At 50.8% G+C, this 20,070-nt stretch overlaps 1 protein-coding gene across 2 annotated transcripts in view; it reads left to right on the top strand.

Moving 5' to 3' along the window:
* The window catches only part of Nol4l (nucleolar protein 4 like), a 124,235-nt gene that overhangs the window by 70,413 nt on the left and 33,752 nt on the right, over window positions 1-20,070 (top strand). Inside the window, exon 1 of one of the 2 annotated variants that reach the window (XM_042694705.1) lies at window positions 17,690-17,799. The exons of the other annotated variant lie outside the window; for it this stretch is intronic. The gene's annotated coding sequence lies outside the window, so the exon portion shown is untranslated. Of the gene's footprint in view, window positions 1-17,689; window positions 17,800-20,070 lie in introns of those variants that run through there. 2 annotated transcript variants of the gene reach the window in all.

Raw genomic sequence — 20,070 nt, 5'->3', positions numbered from 1 at the left:
AGCAGGCCCAGCCCTGTAACTGGGACAGAAAAGAGACAGGGAGGATCCTGAGTCCTTGGGTGGATTGGGAGTGGGGGTGGGAATACTCCTAAAGCTTTGAGGACTAAAGGAGTGGCTTGTTGGTGGAACTCCCATCTAACACAAGGCCCTAAGTCCACCCCTTCCCCAGTACCACCAAAAAAGAAAATCGAGGCTTGGGCAGGAAGAGGGCTAGGTGTGTAGGGCTAGAGGTAGGTATAGAACAGAGCTAGGTTGGGAAGTGGAGGAGGAGGAGAGCAGAGCTAGGCATTTTCCTGGATGCTGGGAGAACCTTTCTTAGCACCAGGAGCAAGGGGTTCTTTTAGGTGTCTGTATCCTAAAGTAGAGAAGAAATATACTGCCCTGAAAGCTCCTATTCACTTAGAGGTTCCTCCCTCCCTCCCTCCCTTACTTTCTTTTTGTGGTACTAGGAATGGAACCCAGGGCCTTATACGTGCTGAGCAAATTTTCTATCATTGAGCTACACCACCAGTCCCTACATTCACTTTAAAAAACTGATAAATGTATGTAATATAAAATTTATCTTTTGCCAAGCACTGGTGGCTCATGTCTGTAATCCTACCTATTTAGGAGGCTGAGATCAGAGGATTGCAGTTCAAAGCCAGCTCAGGCAGGTGCATAAGACTCTTATCTCCAGTTAACCACCAGAAACCCAGAAAAGGTGCTGGGGCTCAAAGTGGTAGATCACTAGCTTTAAGCAAAATAGCTCAAGGACAGCGCCCAGGCCCTGAGGTCAAGCCCCATGACTTAAAAAAATTTTTTTTTACCATTTAAACTACATTTGTGAGGGGGGTTTCTGGGGCTTGAGCCTGACTCCTTGTCAAACAATGCCTGATTCCTGTGGTTCCTAACCTATGGAGAACCCAGATTGATGTAGGCAGCCTGCATTAGAAGCCTGATAGCAGCCATGATTTCCTTTCTCCTGGCCTAGCCAGCTGGAGTCTGGGAGAAACAGCAGACTGAAAAGGCTACCATGTCTCTTTCTGTGGCTCAGCTTTGTAACCCTGAGTGATCTCTTAAGGAAGCAGGAGTTTCCTTAAAGTTAAAGGAATCCTCATGGATGGAATAGAAATCGGATATAGAGCTCCTAACCTAGTAGAGAAAATAAAAAGAACAAGGAAATCTTGATCATCCCAGTAATAGTGATTAAATGTGGGAACAAAGGAAGAAACCACCAAAAAGAGATCCAATAGAAAACATAAACAAGAACACAACCAGACATCCATGAACCACAATAAATGTATATGGGTTAAATTCTATTATCCAATGGAGTAGAAAAGGCTCAGATGGGCTTTTCAAATGGGTAAAATTCAATCACATATTTACAAAAGATGGGGAGGGAGAGACCATTGCTATTGATGCCAAACAATAGTAAAAAGCACCAAGTACAGGGCAGTGGCTCTGTTTTGTCTCGGTGTCCCAGTAGGAGTTTAAAATACCTACACCCAGAGATCTTCTGTAGGGAAAGTGCGTGAAGGTAAGTTGGTTGGCTGAATATGGCCCTCCAGGGCCCTTGGCATCTTTACTGTCCTCCAGCTCTTTCCTGAATGTGCAGTTTTTGTTACTCGCTCAGTAGGCCTTTCTCCAGCCAGCATGAATGTGATGTCTGGAAATGTGTAGGGCTCATTTGCTGAGGTACCAAGTGAGGGATGAATACTTCCTCAGTTCCCAGCCTACTGTCTCCCCTCCCCTAGTTGCCTTGCCAACTCCTGGCCTTGCTGGTTCACTGCTAGCTAGCTTCCTTCTCTTGCTTCACCACAGACACCCTTCCACAGCCTCTGGGGACATCTGCCTGTTCCTTGTCAAGAAGCTGAGCCCAGGGGCCAACTCGCTGACCATCCCCCCTCCCAAGCACACAGGAAAGACCTGCAGTGCTGTTGCCCTCATTTTCAAGATTTGAGATCCTAGAGCCCAAACCTTCTCCTGTCTCAGTATATCCCTGGCTCTGCAGAAGGTTTGTATTGTGGCAAGCAAAACAAAAAGCAACTGAAACACTGACCTTGACCAAAGCTGCTGCTTGGCTTTCTCTCAGCAGAGCTCCATCCTGGGAGCATTTCTGTTGTACGGGTGTGCAGTGGGGTGATCACGGGTCTTGGGTCTGCCAACCTTACAGGCCTCCACTGTGACCTCAAGGTCTTTCTTTCTTTCTTTCTTTCTTTCTTTCTTTCTTTCTTTCTTTCTTTCTTTTCCTTCCTTTCTTTCTTTCTTTCCTTCCTTCCTTCTTTCTTTCTTTCTTTCTCTCTCTCGTTCTTTCTTTCTAATTAAATGTAGAAGAATAGATGTTTTTAGAAATCATATAGAAAATGGCAGGCCCTGCCCCAGCCTTTTCCAGTGAAGTTCCTGCTCCCTAGTGGGAGCCTCTTCTCTCCTGTCTTTCAGTTCCCTTTCTGCTCTTTAACTTCCCATTTGTAAATAATATGCTTACGCCGACAGTTCTTAATTTTTCAATCCAGACTCTTGTTGTTTACTTCTTGCTGTGGGAGCTAGGTGCTTATGTTCTTATTTCCTCTTGTAAACGCATCCCGTGGTCACCTGTGCCCCTGCATTTAGATAAATCACTGTTTTTACAGTATTACTGTGGCAGTGTGCATCGTGTGCTGACTCTTTTCTTTGGATTTCCCAGAGTTAGTTATTGCCTCTTACCCCTCCATTTTCAGCCCTTTTATCATTTTTTAATTTTAACTTTTGTAATTGTTGTTGTAAAAGTGAGATGGGTTACAGTTACATAAGTCAAGTAAGAATACATTTCTTTTTGTTTTGTTTTATTTTGTTGTTTATGTGGTACTGAGGAATTGAACCCAGGTCTTCATACATGTTCGGCAAGCACTCTACCACTGAGGCACATGTATATTTCTTTTTGGACAGTGTCCCCCCTTCTCTCACTCTCTCCCAGTTTTTCCATCTCATCCCCACCCACAAATGAGTTCATTTGCAACAGTGTCTAGTTGAATACCACTGCTGCCTTTGTTCATCCTTGGTTCCTACATTTATGTGCTCTATCTTACCCTCCCTAAGACAGATAAACAAACAGACAAGACAAAAAAGAAAAAGAAAAAACAACATTTCCATTTCCCAGAGTTCTTTTCAGCAAGTATTATTTCCTATGATCAGAGGCACATAGGCATTGAGCGTTTATGTTCCTCCCCTAAGAGCATCCTCTTTTGGTCTTACTGTGTGTAAATGTCTAGAATCCTATATAACTTATCATGTTCTAGTTATCTCTAGCTTCTGCACATGAGTGAAAGTATGTGTCACTTGTGTCACTTGTGTCTCTCAGCTTGGCTTACCTCACTTAAAATGATTTGTTCAAGGGCTATCCATTTCCCTGCAAATGAATATTATTCTTCTTTCTAATGACTGTGTAAAATTCCATGTACCACATTTTTTTTGGATCCACTCATCTATTGTAGTGTATCAGGCTTTTCTACAACTTGGCTGTTATGAATAGTGCAGCAATGAACATGGGTATGTAAGTGTCTATGGTATCTTGGGTAGAGACCCAGGAGTGGTATGTCTGGGTTATAGGAAAAATCTATGGTTAGTTTTTTGAGGAACCTTCAGACTGTTCTCTGAGTGGTTGTAGTAGTTAACCTTCCCACCAACAGTACACTAGGGTTCCGTTTCCCCTACATCCCCACCAACATTTATTGTTCGAATTCATGATGTTGGTCAGTCTAACTGGGGTAAGATGGAATCCCAGAGTTGTTTTGATTTGCATTTCCTTTATGATCAGGGATGATGAGTATTTCCTCATGTGTTTCTTTGCCATTCTTAACTTTTCTTCTGAGAGCTCTTACCCAGTTAAGGATTGGTTTATTAGCTTTGGGAGGGATTACGTTCTCGAGCTCCTTGAATATTTTGGATCATAGGCCTTTGTCAGATGTATTGATGGTAAAGACCTTCCAGTCTGTTGGCTATCTTTCTAGTTAAGTAACTATTGTCATTTGCTGTGCATAAACTTTTTATTTTGATGTAATTCCATTTGTCAAGTTTCTCTCCTTTCTGCTGTGCCCCTGGCACTCTTTCAAAAAGTTTCTGCCTATACTTCTCAATTCTAGTGCTTCTCCTACTCCCTCTTGCAGTAATTTCAAAGTTTAAGGTCTGACATTGAGGTCTCTGATCCACTTTGAGTTTATATTAGTGCATGGTGACAAACAGGGATCCACTTTTAGTTTTCTGAATATGGATGTCCACTTTTTCCAACACCAATTAGTAAAAAGGTTATCTTTTTTCTGCCATATATCTTTGGTTCTCTTATCAAATATCAGATAACTGTAAGCATATGGTTTATTTCTGGATCTTCTAATCTGTTCCATTGATCTTCAGGTTTCTTTTTGTTATTATAGCTTTATAGTAGAGCTTAAGGTCTGGGATTGTGATACCACCAGCAATGATTTTTTTTTTTGCCTAGAATTGCTTTGGCTATTCAAATTCTTTTGTTGTTCCCTATGAATGTTTAGGTTATATTCTCTTTTGGTAAAGAACATCATGGGGATTTTGATGAGGATTGCATTAAATTTATAGATCATTTTTGGCAGTATGGCCATTTTCACAATATTAATTCTACCTATCCATGAATATGGACAATCTTTCCACAGCCCTTAATCGTTTGATCTTGCTCCAGTGGTTTTGTCATTTTTATTTTTATGGGCTCTGATTTTTCCTTTTCTTTAATGGCTTTTGCATTTGAGTTTCAAAAAAAGGCTAACTCTGCTCCACCCCCATGTTTTCTTTTAGTAATTTGATGTTTTCATTTTTGCAATAGATTGTTTAGGGGAACAGCTTTAGATTTACAGAAAAATTCAGATGACACAGTTCCCACATTACTCCCCTCCCCAAGGCACAGGGAGCAGTTTCCACTATTAATAACATCTTAACAGTTACTATGCTACATTTGTTACAATGACTGAGCCAATATTGCTACATTATTATTAATTAAAACTTTTATATAGTTCATTCAGATTTTCCTTGCTTTTACCTGTTATCCTTTTCTGTCCCAAGATTCCATCCAAGATACAAACCTCTCCTCAGTTGTCATTCTCTTTGGGCCTCTCCTGGAGATGACAGTTTCTCAGATTTTACTGGCTTTCAGCAACCTTGGCTCCTTTGAAGCATGCTGGCTGCATATTTTGCAGGATTTTGGAATTGATCTGATGTTTCCTTCAAAATAACTTGTATGGGTGGCTAAGAGGAAGCCCACAGACCTAGAGTGCCCTTTTCAAGTAGCATGTCTCCCTGCTGTGCCCAGGATTCATAACTTGACTCTGGCTTCTTACAGCTCGCTGGATGTCATTTATCAGGTCCCTTCACTCTAAATCAGCTCTGTTTCCCCTTCATGCTGAGCACTTGGAAAGGGAGTCATCATGTACAACTTGCCTGAAGTTGTTATGAAGAACTTGAGGAAGAAGAACCCACTGATCTGAGCATGGCAGAATGAGGCACACACCTAGCCCAGGCCTTTTTTGTTGAGCTCACCATCAGTGTGGCCTGGGAACCAGAGCACTGTTGGAATCAAGGGATTGTAAAAGAGATGTGTGATAGTTGCTTGGGAAGCATCTTTGTCACCAGCATTACTTTTGTAATCAGTGTGTGTCACTGAACATCCTCAAGTGCTTTTCTAGAAACTTACTGCAACTTCCAGATTCACCAGGAAAATGGAAGTAGCCAGCTCAGAGGCCTGACCTCTGTTCTGCTCTGCCTCCCTGCACTCGTGGGAGAGGGTGCCCCGCGGCCAACATCCTGTCTTACCAGCCAGGCCTCTGATGGGTGGGTAGACGGCTCTGCCTGCCAGGCTCATTCCCCACCCCTCTCCTCTTGCTCCTCAGGCTCAGCCCCCTTCCTGGCTACAGACAGTCCACTCCCACAGCCTCAAGAGTGCTGAGGTGGTCTTTTTAACTTCATTAGCTGAGAAAGGATGCATGCAGCGCCCATAATTTTCCAGTGAGGGCTGGAGAGTCACCTGGTACAACCCAGAGAGCAGAAATCTTGCATGCAGACCTGTATTCAGGGAAAGGCTGGGCTGAGGCAGGAGCTGCTACCGAGCCTCTAAGAACAAACAAGGGGAGCAGTTCTGACCCTCAGGGCTTTGGGTAGCCAATTCCTGGCTCTTCCTGAAGGATGAGAGAGGCCCAACAGGAAAGGCTGGGCCAGGAAGGAGCTGCTACAAGCATCCAGATGGTTGCTGAGGTAGTGGCTGACCTGTGACCCCCAACTCAGCCTGCTTGACAGATCCAAAGGAGATGAGTTATCTTTGGCCCAACTCTTGCCTATTTATTTATTTATTTATTGTGCACTATTTTTGCATCCTCCTGCTGGTATGGGGGAAAGCCTAATTCCAGTTTCCAGGTACCTCTCTCATGCAGCCTCTGGGGGGGGGGGGGTGGTCTCTGAGGCAGGATGCCTCACTCACTGGCTCCTTTCCGTGTCACGATGGGGTCTTTCTCTTCAGGTGTAAAGCCCAGACAGCTTATTGGGAGGCTGTGGCTTTTCTGAGGGTCCTTAACCCACCTGACTCTTGTCCTGTTGATGCGGAGCCCTGGGTGGGCTGCTGGGCGGCCCTGCTGAGGGCGATGGCCTCCGGCTTTGTAAGCAGATCTGGAGGAGGCAGGAGGGTTTCAGACTTGGCTTGGGCAGCTGATGTCTGGAGATCAATTAGAGATAATGGCTTTGGGTGGACTGGAGAAGCAGGCTGGGCTTTTCCTGCTTGTGATTGTATTTACCTCATTAACAAGCTTTTTTTTTTTTAGGCCACAGTGCAGCTCTGTGAATTTACGCTGCTTGCTTTGTTTCACTCAGGGTAAAACATGTACCCCCAAGGCAGGCAGGCTGCACCCTACTCCTGCTCCCGCCCTGACCACACTGTATGGTTTAAGAAATTCCCTCCTTTGCTCGCTCAAAATCCTTACCAAGTACTGGACTCTCTCCTAAGCACTGAGGACATGGTAGTAACTGAGATGGATTGTATGTCCACGCTGGGGTACTCAAGGCCATGGAGATAAGGAAAAAGCATGCAAGCATGCAATGTTTAGGACGATTGGCTGTATCTTAGAGAGGCCTCTGAGGAGGTGATATGAGCCAAGACCAGGTTGACAAGGAGTGGCCAGCCCTCTGGAGGCAAAGGCACAGGCTTCCCAGCCAAGGACATGGCAAATGCAAAGGCTCTGGAGTAGGGACAACTAGGGTGCTAGGGTGAGAGTGTGAGGGGAGATGTAACTGGGGTGCCATCTGCAGAGGGGGCATTTACAGAACCTGTGCAGCTGTAGACAAGGTTCGCCATGTGCACTGAGGAGAGTGGGGCTTCACTTAGGGTGATGGCAAATGGAGGTAGTACCTTAGGGTCCAGTGATGGATTCTAGGCATAGTCTGTCTCTGACTGATGGTCTTCCTTCCCCTCTGACCCCCTCCCCTTCCTTCTCTTCTTCTGCTCCCCTCTTCCCTTCCCTACCTTTCCATAATGCAGCTCTCTTACTGGTGCAGCAGGTCTAGGCCCAGCACAATGGTGTTCTGAACCTTCTTTCTGGAGAGGAGCCTTTTCCCCAAGGGAGGGAGGCTCCTCCACAGACGATGCCCAACAGGGTGAGGTTTAATGGCAAACAGACAAAGCTGGGGTGTGGCCTGGAGCCTGCCCTGCCTGCCTGCCCCTTCATCCCCAAGAGACTCCTAGGTCCCCTTCTGCAGCCCCTTTCCCCCAAATAACACGGCATGAAAAGCCTTAAGCTTTGGCAAGGGGCTGGGGCTGAGGAGTAACTGCCCTGCCTCACCAGCCTGCAATGATTTAAACAACCATGGGTATTTGGAGTGGCTCCAAATGCCATAAGAAGAAAGAAGATACTGGGGCTGGGCAGAATAGCTGAAGCCTATAATCCCAGCTACTTGGGAAGTGGAGGTTAGGAGGATTGAATTTCAAGGCCATCTCCCCTGAAACAACAGCAATGGGAAACAAACAAGGTACAGCAGTTCACATCTGTTATACTAGCTACTTGGAAGGCTGAAAGTAGGGGGATTACCATTCAAGGCCAGCCTTAGGCATAACATAGACTGTATCTAAAAAGTAACCCCTTGGGCTGGGAAGTTGGCTCAGTGGTAGAGCGCTTGCCTTGCATGCATGAGGTCCTGGGTTCGATTCCTCAGCACCACATAAGCAAAAAGAAAAAAGCCAGAAGTGGCGCTGTGGCTCAAGTGGTAGAGCGCTAGCCTTGAGCTGAAGAGCTGAGGGACAGCGCCCAGGCCCAGAGTTCAGGCCCCACAACCGGACCCAAAAATAAATAAATAAATAAAAATAAAAAGTAACCCCTAAAAGCTAAAAGGGTTTGGGGATGTGGTTCAAATGATAAGAGTCCCTGCCTAGCAAATACAAGACTGTGAGTTCAAACTCCAGAATCACTTCTTTAAAAATAGAGAAAGCTGGGCACCGGTGGCTCACACCTGTAATCCTAGCTACTCAGGAGGCTGAGATCTGAGGATCTTGGTTCATAGCCAGCCAGGGCAGGAAAGTCTGTGAGACTCTATCTCCAATTTACCACCAGAAAAACAGAAGTGGTGCTGTGGCTGAAGTGGTAGAGCGCTAGCCTTGAGCCAAAGAGCTCAGGGACAGAGCCTAGGCACAGAGTTCAAGCCCCACGATCAACAATAACAACAACAACAAAATAGAGAAAAGGTAAGACAGGAAGAGATGACATTTATAATCCAGATACTTCCATGAGGAGGCGGTACCAGCCTCCTGTGTAGCTGCTCCTTCTGTGCTGCTCTTCCCTCCCAGACCGCATGAGTGCAGGAGCTGAGGGCTTGACTTCCCCACTCCGGCACCACGGGACACAGGAGGGGCCTAGCCACAGCACCCATGTCCTCTCATGGAGTCACTGCTAGACAGAAGGCCTTATCCGAGGAGGGGAGTGGCCTTGGTGTCTAGTCTGTGCATAAACAGGAGTGCTGCCAGTCAGACAAGGGTGCTAAGGATGACAAATGGAAGACCCTAGCCGCCTGTGTCATGAAACATGGTTATTATTATTTTTCACTCCTGAAACAAGAAGAGTAGAGGGCTTTAATGTCTGCAGTGCCGAGTTGATATCCCAGCAATGTTGCTGACATTTTCCTCATGGCTGCCAGTTAGCTGCCCTTGTTGTGATCATTTTATCCACATTCAACACAAGAAGAAAATGCAAAGGGGCACTACAAGTCGAGAACCCCAAAGCAAATGCTTTCCTAGAAAGTTGCCTATAAACTTTTGTTGAAATCATATTGGCTAGAACATGCAAAGGAGGCTAGGAAAGAAGTTTCACTTTCTGCTTTCTGTACTTGAGAAAGACAAAGGAGGATGTTGATTTGGGGTATCAGGGAAGCTCGGCTCTGCCACAGTTTCTGGCATGGCCTGGGTCCCATCAATAATAATTGATAGTGGCTTTGTGTGATAAGATGCCAGGCTGGGGCAGGGGAGAGAAAGTAGAAGGGGAGAGAGGTGAGGGAAGTGTGTGTGTGTATGTGTGTGTGGGGGGGGGGAGAGAGAGAGCACACATGCAAGCCAGGCAGGCCAGGGGCTTCCTGGTGCCAGGAAACTGCAGCTCCAAGCTCAGACCAATGGAGTGACTTGTTTGACAGCATAGGGAGATTGAGAAGGAGCTCTGTTTGTACCAACTTTAATGCTGGCATGTCCCAGGGGAGGTAGCCCTGCCAATCTCACATGGACAGGCTGAAGTCTGCCTCACAGTAGGCCCTGGGACACAGTAGGGGCTCAGTAAGTGCTCATCCCTCATCCCTAAGCACTTGCTCAGGTGTGTCCTCTCTGGACCATACTGCTCAGCCTCAAAACAAGTAACTAGCCCAGCCTGGTGGTTCATACCTGGAATCCCAGCACTGGGAGGCAGAGCCAGGAGTACTGAGTTCAAAGGCTAGCTTTAAAAAAAAAATACAATTTTATTGTTTTAAGGTGTTGTACGGAGGAGTTTCCATAAGTCAGGTAATAAGTACCTTATTTTTTAGGCAATGTCACCCCCTTCCTTTGCTTCTCTCCAATTATCTCCTAAGCTAGTCTTTTTGAGACACTTGTCTCAAACAACACCAGTGACGCTGTAAAACATTGTTTTACAGATGAAGAAACTGAGGCTTGGAACAGTTAAGCCACGTTCTGAGGTCAGTCTGAGGAAGTGTCTGATCAAGCAGAAGTGGTCCTCCATCTCCTGACCCCCATCCCACTCAGGCTGAATGCTGACCACAAGTACTCAAGCCCATCAGCAGCCAAGGCCCTATGCGACAGCTTGGGCTAACCTGGGGTTCTGTCACGCAGGAACTCAGGGCCTGTAGCAGATGCTGCCTGCTCTCTTGGGGTGGCTAGGAATGGTGGGGAGGCCTAACCTCTCCTGAGTTACCCACTGGGGAGCTGGCTGCTCAGGCTACCCCTCAGGTCGCAGAAGCCCTAGGTCCAGCTGCTTCCCGCTCTCCTCACTCACAGAGAGGAGAGTCTCAGATGTGCCCGTGGCATGGTGCCATCTGGACCATCTGGCCACGGGCCTGACCTCAGCAGGGCTCACCACACACCCTGAGATGTACACAACTCCATCCAGACCCCAGCAGGGCTGCCAAGCTCCCGGCTCTGTGACTGGCATCCCCTGGTCTCTTCCTCCTGGAGCCCCCAGTCCTCCTGTGCCCAGTGGCATTGACATGATCAGTTTTGTCACTTGTCACTCACTGGCTGATGGAGTACCATCCAACCTGGGGCCTGGAGATGGGCAAGGTGGGGTGGGGTGGGGGTGGGGGGTGGGGGGGTAGGATGGAAGGAGGAGGCTGGCCTGGCTCATGTCCCTTTTCCAGGCTTTTATTAGATACACATTGTCCCCACTGGTGCACAAGAGGGAGAATCATGTGTCACAGAGCAGACAGCTTATTAAGGATCACACACTGCCACACCCCACCAACCCCTGGTGCTCCTTCCAGAAGCTTCCTCTAGCAAGGGTGATCGCCAGCCTGACTTCTTTTCAGCAGTAGTTGTGTTTGAACTCAGGGCCTCACACTGGCTTAGGCAGGTGCTCTACCATTTGAGCCCTTTTTGCTTTAGTCAGTTTTCAATAGGGTCTTACATTTTTACCCAGCCTCAGACTGGGATCGTCCTACCAAAGCCTCCTTCCCAGCTGGGGAGACAGACACATGATACCACATCAAGCTTATTGATTGAGATGCAGTCTTTTGACCTGTTTGGTGTTAAACCATGATCTTCCTGATTTCTGCCTCTTGGGTAGCTGGGGTTACAGGTATGAATAGCCATTCCTGGCCTAGTATGACTCCTGATATCACAGAGGTTTTGACCATTCTAGAACTCTCTAGACCTGGAGCTGTATGGCATGTAATGTGCACATAGACACACAGATGCTTGTGAGCATTGTGGAGCTGGTCCCTCACCCTCACCAGTGTTCTAACTCTCCACTCATCCTCCAGTGGTGACTGTGGGGCTTTTCTGTGGGGGACACCTGTGAAGGTTGCTGCTATGGTGTGCTTTTTAGGGCATGGTTTGCTGAGCACGTGCAGGTGTGGAAGTTCAAGGCAAGGACTGGCCTTGATCTTTTTTTTTTTGGTCCGGTCGTGGGGCCTGAACTCTGGGCCTGGGTGCTACCACTTGAGCCACAGCACCACTTCCAGCTTTTTTCTTTTTGCTTATGTGGTGCTGAGGAATCGAACCCAGGGCCTCTGGCATGCAAGGCATGTGCTCTATCACTGAGCCACCTTCCCAGCCCATGGCCTTGATCTTTTGGCCGAGCTTCTTCAAGGGGGTCAGGGGAGGAGGCAGGAGTGGGTTCCAGAGGAGTTGGGGTTGGAAGTAGAGCTCTGCTGGAGACCTTGGCTAGGGCTGGGTCCTCTGGGAGACTTCAGGCACTTTGTGCCTGGTGCCGTGGGGACTCTGCCCAGCCCTGCTTAGAGGTATGAGGCAGGGAAGCAGAAGTACCCTAGCATAGTAATTGCCAAAAGACAGCAGAGACATGTCACCAGGGGTGTCACCTGAGAGCTGGCTGACCACATGGTCAGTCGTAATTCCCAGCAAGCAACTGGAGGAGATTAAGCAAGCCAGAGGACCATGCAAGGCCAGACCAGGCAGAGCTATAACGTGATTCTGCCAGCAGCTGGGAGCTGTTGTAGGTTTTAGAGTAGCAGAGTGACAGGACCAGAAATTAATTGATGACATTTTAAAGCAAGACATACCTGAAAAGGAGAATAATGGATGTGTTGCCCTTACCTTTGGCTGTAGTTTTCAACGAGTCAAGCTTTTAGCTATATTCACAATGGGAAATTTCTCTAAGTAGAGAAGGAATGAGCGTACTGGATTGGGCTGCTTCTCCTAGCTCTCAGCAAACGCCTCACACTGATTGAGACTGCAACCAACTAAAAAAAAACTTGCTAGTGTGAAGAATAAATGCATAAGACAAACTGTCCAACCCACAGGTGAAGCAAGTGAGAAGCTGGGATGTCCCCCCTGCCAGCCAGGTTCCTTCTGCCGTCTTGGGTTTGGAGTAGAGCAACCCCCTCCAGGAACCTTCTGCCAGCCCTACAGAGAAACACCTCTCCTTTCCCCTGACTGCACTGCCTAGAGGACCTCGGGCTGTGACACGGGTTGAGTTGTCCCACTGTGGCACAGGCAGGCACAGTTGGTGGAGGTACAGGAAGTACTGATTTAGCCAATAGGAACATGCATGTCATGGCTTCATAGTGGGACAGTAGAGCAAATTAGATGATTTCAAAAATAATAGAACAGTAGTGTATTATGAGGACAGCATTTCCAATCTGTGGGGAAAAGATAGCACCGAAGGGCTGGAATGTGGCTCAGTGGTGTAACACCTGCCTAGCAGACATGAAACCCTGGACTTGATCCTCAGCAACACACACACACACACACACACACACAGTGCCACTCAGAAAAGTTTACTAGATCTCCATTTCATTACTTGCGTGAAAATGATTACAGATGGAATAAAGATTTAAATGTAGCCAATATATGAATGTTCCAGAAGAAAATATGAACCAAACCATCAAGGGTATAAAAATCAAACCAAAGCAATTCATCTCCCACAAACCCTCTGTTTTGATTTGCAACTCTAAAACTGTAAAAGAAAAAAAAAAATAACCCAATGTTAGAAGGTCATAAAATACCCATGTGGCAAGAAAAGTTCTATCACATACAAGATAATGAAGGCAACAAGCCAGATGCTGGTGGCTCACACCTATAATCCTAGCTACTCAGGAGGCTGAGGATTGTGGCTCAGAGCCAGTCCCAGACTTATTTCTAATTAACCACCAAAATCCATTAGTAGAGCTGTGGCTCAAATGGTAGAACATTATCCTAGAGCAAAAGGGTGCAGGGACAGTGCACAAGGCCTGAGTGCAAGCCCCACAATCAACACACGCCAACACACACACACACCAAAAGGAAAATACACTTGCAAATATATGACAAAAGTCTTGTTCATTTAAAAAGATATTTTACCTTTAAAGCTCAACAATTCAAATAAAGAAATGGCCAAAAGATAGGAGCAGGTCACTTTCCAAAGCAAGAATAGCCAGAGCTGGTTGCTAGTGGTTTACAATTTTAACTCTAGCTATGGAAAGGCTGAGATTGGAAGGACTGAAGTTCAAAGCCAGCTTGAGCAGAAAAAAACTCATGACATCCTTGAGACCCTCTTTTCAACAGAGAGCTGGATGCAGTGGCTCACATGTTATTTCTAATTATTAGGAAAACTAACAGACACTGGCAGGAAGTAACATATCAAAAATATTGAGCAAAAATCAGGGTTGGAGGTGGCTCAGTGGCGTGTGTCTGAGTTCAAACCTCAGTACCACCAGAAAATAAGAAAGAAAGGAAGGAAGAATGAATGAGAGAGAAGGGAAGAAAAGAGGAAGGGAGGGAGGGAGGAATTTAGGCATCATGGTATATACTTGTAATCCCAGCACTTGGGAGGCAGAGACAGGAAAATCACAAGTTAAAGGCCAGCCTGGGCTACATTGTAAGACTATGTCTAAAATACACAGATATATACAGTGTACACATGTACTGTTCTCCCACTGAGACTGTTATCTCAGGACCTTGGTACTTGCCTCCAGCCCCCTTCTACTCCCTCATCTCCTTCCCTGACCCTTCCAACAGTCTGATCTCAGCCCCTCACTCGACCCCCATCCTCTACCTCTTCCCCACCCCTTGTCTAAATTCTGTATCCAGGATCCAACCAGGACTCCCACATTGTATTTAGCTGTCATTTCCCTTTAGTCTCATAATGGAGAGCTGGCAAATTGATGACTCTGGAGGTTTTGAAGAGTCCAGACTGTTGTACTGTGGAATATCTTTCTGATTTCTGGTCTGATTGTCTCCTTTTTGTCAGATTCGGGGTAAGCATTTTGGAGGATAATCCGAAATGGGGGGCACACAGTGCTGGTGATACTGTCTTCTAGTATTTCCCTGCAGAAGGTAGATGCTTCATGTCAGGTGGCCACACTTTGGGGAAGCTGCTCTGAGGGCTTGGTTGGGAAGTGTCTGCTTCACCACTCCATTTCCCCTCTCATTAATAAGTAACGTGTTGGGATAAATGGATTTTTAAATGCTTTGAGATGCTTGAACAGTGTCCACTCTGGTCAAAGATCCTGCCATTTCTAATAATAGCAAGGCTTGGGGTCCCCTGGCCAGGTCCTCACTTTAGGGATATGCTTATGAGACTGTTGGGATGCTCCACAGAGCTTATTCCAAACATGTTTGCAGAAGCACCCGCTGCAGTGCTCCCTCCCCTCCCCCGCCAGAGGAGTGGCTCTCCCTGCCTGGTCTTCGCCCCCCCACCCCCACCAGCCTGGGAGCAGGGAGAATTAGTGGTCAAGAATCTGGGTCACCCAATTCCTTGTGGGGACCCATGCTGTGGCCACTTTAAGGATAGAGAGATCTGGCCAGAGGCACAAGGACATTGAAAACAGTCAACCCAAGGTTACCAAAGGAGTGGCAGCTTCTGCAGGGACAAGGCCTGGGAGGTTTTTGTGGGCTTAACACACACAGGAAACACCGAATTCAGAGCACTGCCAGGCAGCCAGCTTCTTGCAGGGTGCTCAACTGACTTCTGTGGGTGGAATAGGCCAGGGCTGTTTTATCTCAGGGATGGTAAATCAGTTCACATTTCATGCTTAGAGGAAATCACAGCTCTGCCCTCCTGGGCAGCACTAGTGCCTTTTATTAGTCAGAGAAGAGGTAGGTTATCTGGGTTCAATTCCACCTTTGAACTTCAGTTGGATTTGGCCTTATATTTCAAGCCCAGATGTCAACCACCACTGTGAAATAGTGACTCAGGCCAGGAGAAGCCAGAGGTCTCTAGAAATGTGTTGGGAAGAGACAGGAAAACCTCAGCTGGAATCATCTCACTTGCAGAATGAGGGAGGGCAGCTCCATGTTGGAAACACCCACATTTCCCTATGCATGAACTAGGCAAACTGTGACCACTGAATTCCTGGCAGAAGCCAGCACTGTGCGGGCGTTGAGGTGGTGAAGTCCCCCAGACTCCCACATAACTCAGAAGTGAAGAGAGAATTGCTTTGAAAACACATTTGATTTCAGGGATAAAAGGTGCTAATGAGTAGCATGCGTCAGCTGTCTTTTAAAGAGAAAGAGCACGAGTTTCATGTTGACGGCGAAATCTTTAGCATGTGCAGCATGGAGTCGCCGCTGTGGCCATTAATTTGGAGTGTTGTCATCTTTTTCTAATGGGTGGAATACGGACTGAGCTCAGAACCTGTGGTGGTGTACTTCCAGCTCTCGCCTGTAGAGGGAGCCTTGCATACCTTAGATTGTTCACAATGCGAAGCTTTCAGTGGAAGAAAGAAAAAGGTTTAAAAAAAAAAAAAAAACAGAAAAAAGTTGGACGGTTAAAAGCAGTCTGTTCTCAAAATGACAAACAATTGCCGTGGCGGTCTCCCCTTCCCTTCTCTTCTCTGCTGGTTCCACGGAATGGGGGGTCGCGTAAGGGAATCCGTAGAAATTGTCCTTCCTCTTCTGACGCGACCCCAGGAACAAGGAGGTGGGATCTTTATTGGGTTGGTTTTCTTTTCCCTTTTTCTTTTTGGAGGGAGGGCATTCCCCACAGAATTCCACGAACGTATCGCTATCGCCTCCACCCGCGTTATTAAAGCCCAAGCGTTTTCCTGCGCGGCCGAGCTGTCGTAAACTAGGGGTTGGGTCTGGGGGTGGGGAGGCATCTACCCCTAACCCATCTGATCTCGCAGGGTCTGTCTAAATCCTGCTATTTGGGGACTAGCTTGCTACAGTCCAGGCCGAGTCCTAAGGTTGCCCTGAAGTCGCGGGCCCCCCCTCCCCACCCAGCGACGCCCCATCCCGCCGCCTCCGGCACCGGACTCGAGGTCTTTTCTCCCGGAAGGCGAAGGGCTCCTGTCGGCGAGGCCGCCCCGCTCCGGCGGGACCGAGCCCCGGCGGCCAGCGCGCCCAGGTCCGGGCAGCGTCCTGGGTGTTGTCCGGTGACTTCACGACTGAAGCCTGCGCGCCGTGCGGAGGGCGGCGAGCGGTCCCGTCGAGCACAATGACCGCGGGGCGGGGCGGGGCGGGCGAGGGGCGCCCAGGTTCGCGGGGCCGCCAGGGTCGGACAGGTGAGCGCGGCCGGGAGGCGGGCGCCCGCGAGGGGCGGGGAGGAGCGGGGCAGGGGCGGGGAGGAAACTAAATGGTGGGAAAGAGACAAAGGAAGAGTGGGGACGGTGCGGGGTGGAGGGAGGGCCCGGGGAGGGGAGCGGAGGGAGGGGGCGGCCGGTGGCGAGCGCTCCGAGGATCTCGAGCTTGAACTTGATCTAGGAAAGAGGGACCCGCGGTGGGGGTGGGGGCCCGCCCGGGAGCCGGCCACGTGCCTGGCTTTCCCCAGCCGGGGAATCTCGCCGACCTCACCTGCGGGGCCCAGCCCTCGGCCCGGCAGCCCCTACCGACCAGGACCGCAAGTCCCGGGGAACTGCGACCCGCGCGGGGGTCGAAGGCTGCCTGAAGGCCCCGGGGCGCCGAGAGTTCCAGGAGGTGCCTGAGTCACTTTCTTCAGGCCAAGTCTCCCCCTCCTGGTCTGAACGCAGACAGCCTGCCAGGCACCCCGCCTCCCCGATCCCGATTCCCGAGCGGAGACCGCGGCCTCCAGGAGCCCGGGGCAGACACATCTCCCTACCGCTCCGGGTCCCCGGCGCAGCCCCCCGCGAGCATCTTCCTCGACGCGCTTCTCCCTTAAGAGCGCCCCCCCCCCCAGTGCACCGCACCGCGTCCAGCGCGCCCGCACCCCCTACCTGGCCGAGCGCCCCCTCTTCCCCCCTCCCCGCTCCCCTCTATCCTTTCCCCCCTCCCCTCTCTCCTCTCCCCCGGTGCCTCCTCTCGTCGCCCCCCCCCCCCCCGTATCCCTCTCCCTCCAGTCCCTCTTCCTCCTCCTCCTCCTCCTCCCCCGTGCTCCTCCCACTCCTCCTGCGTGCGTCCTCCCCGCGCTCCCCTCCCCCCGCCCCCGCCCGTGCCCGGTCCCGCCCCCCTCCCCCGCCTCCCCGTGCCCGGTGCCCCCTCCCCCTTCCTCCCGGCCGCGGCGCCGCCGCCGCCCGCCTGGGCCCTCCCCCCGGCCACCCCCGCCCCCGGGCCAGGCCGTGACGCGCCGCGGCGGTGCCAGCCCCTCTCCCCGGGCGGCCGCGGCGGTAGCAGCAGCAGCTGGAGCGGTGGGGCTGTCACCGCCGCCCGCCCCGCTCACTCGCGGAGCCCGACCGGCCGCGTCCGCCTCGCCGCCCGCCCAGGTACGGAGTCCGGCCCCGACCCGCTGATCGGGCCGTTTCGGACCCCCGGCCGCCGCCCCCCTGCTCCTGTCGTCGGCCGTTGAGCTGCGGTTAGGGGGCGGGGGGCTGGGGGTTCCGGGAGGGGAGCTCCTGGGGGGCCGCCAGCGCCGGGTCTGAGGAGGGGGGCGAGGACGAGTGGCTGCGCCCCGGGCGGAGTGGGCTGGGGCGGGGGGCGGTGTGGCCGCACGCCGGGGGCCGCGGGGGTGCCGAGGGGTGTGCCTGGCCCCCGGTGCGCGGGGCTGCCGGGCGCACCCCGCTCCCGGGCGGTGCGCGCCGCCGGTCCTGGGGGGCGGTGATTGTGCGCGCCGCGCCGCGGTATTGTGCCGCGGCCACACGGTTTGCAGCGGGCCGGGCTCGGCGTCCCGGGAGAAGACGCCCGCGGGGGCCGGGTGGGGGCCGGGCTCGGGTGGCCGCGGGAGGAGGGAAGTGGACCGGGTTTGGGGAGGTGTGAGCCCGGGAAGCACTGAGTGGCGGGGAGTTGAGACGCGGTTTGCGGAGTTGAGCCCACTTTGGCAGGCCCCGTCCCTCCGCGAGGGGCCCGAGTGCCCCTCTCAGGTGCACCCCCGGGCGGAGCCGCGGGCACCGGCCGCCGCGGGCGAGGGGCGCCGGGCGAGGGCAGCGGCCGGCCGGCGGGCCGCTCGGGGTGAAGTTAGGTTTACACCTCCGCCCCCTGCGCCCCGCTGTCCTCGCCCTCCAGGGCCGGGCACTTCGGCTGGCCGAGGGGGCGCGGTTTGTGGGAAAGGGAGGGTGCAGTCCGCGTTTTCATTCTGCGGCTCGGGTTCAGAAGTCACCCTTCTCCCACTCGGAGCGGCGCGACTGCCCTGGTCCGGCCGCCCCTGCTGGTCGCCCCCTACCCGGCCGCGCTTCCTGGGGGAAGTTCTCATTAAGCCTCGCTAATTAGCATTATTCCTGCAGAAAGGTTAAGGTTAGACCGTCCTTTTCCTTATCAGGAGGACTCCCCCCCCCCCTTCTCTAGTCCCTTCTCCCTCCCCTCTCCCCAAGAGCACAAAAGCACAAAAAGAAAGTGTGAAGAGGCGGAGATCAATGGAGAAGCCACAAACGCATTAATTCAAATGGAACCTCCCCCACCCCTCTAAAACATTGATTTTTCTTCCTGTCTGCTCTGAGGGGAGATGAATAACCTCCTGATTTCACCTGAGATGGTGTTTGGACTATGTGATTTCCTTCTCTTTCTGAGGATTGTGGCCTGAAATAGATTCTCCCCTGAGATAAAGCCCTACTTATCCCAGAATCAGCTGGAAACCCCCTCCTACCTCCCTACCACCAAGTAGGGGTGGGTGCTGCGGAGGGGCTCTCAGTCCTCTGAGAACCTGTAGTGATGGGACCAGGTCCCCTGTCTGAACCCCTGTAAGCTGCAAGCTCCTGGGCTGCCCGTTGATCTGGGTTGGCTTTTTTATTTTATTTATTTATTTTAAAGCCCAGCTATGGCCTTGGCCCTGGCAGGTACTTTAACCCCCTGGTAGTAAATTGCTGCTTGGCTGGAAAGCCATTAGAGCCTTTGAATAATAGCCACCTCTTCCTACTCTCCCTGCCCCATGCCTGGGTGTCCGGCAACATTCACACCTTCCCACCAGCCACAGGCCTTCCTCCCAGCTGAGAGGGCTGACTTTGAGGAACTTCTCTTGTGGCCTTGATCACCCTGTGGCAATAAGGAGCTAGTCTATCCCTGAGTTGCTTAAGAACTTTTTTTTTTCTTTTTGTCTTGTCTAGGTCCTTTTCTTGGAAGGGACAGTCCTGTAGGGGGTTAGCTCAGAGTGGTTTTCCTCACCTACTCCGTTGGTTGGAAGAAACCTGTCTGTCTGCCCAAGCTCATGTCCCCAGTGTCCCTTTTAAGGAGACCTCTGTTGATGGCTGGGGCTGAGAGTATCAGCGAGGTCCTCACGGTGAGGAATGCTGGGAAAACAGCCAGTTGCCTTTGCTTAGGAACAAAAGCCCGTTTTACCCTCCATCCACTAGTGGGAAGGTGTGGGAAATGCTCACTCCCAGCATCTAGGCATCCATTACCACAAGGACAGCAGAGCGTGCACATGTAGATGTGAACGAGGTTCTGACAGACACTCGGTGTGTGAGTGTGCCTGTGTGGGAGAGAGGGAGAGGGAGAGGATACCTACAGTGTGGTAGGTGATTGGCTGGAGCTCAGCCCTCCCTGCTTCACATTTCCCAGAAGAGCTTGTGCTTGTGTGGCTAGTAAGCAGAGGAGGCCTTCTAGCA

This window comes from Dipodomys spectabilis, unplaced genomic scaffold (assembly GCF_019054845.1).
Source record: "Dipodomys spectabilis isolate Male_0828 unplaced genomic scaffold, ASM1905484v1 ptg000175l, whole genome shotgun sequence".
In the NCBI taxonomy this organism is placed as follows: Eukaryota; Metazoa; Chordata; class Mammalia; order Rodentia; family Heteromyidae; genus Dipodomys; species Dipodomys spectabilis.
This window is presented reverse-complemented; position numbering and strand designations above follow the sequence as displayed.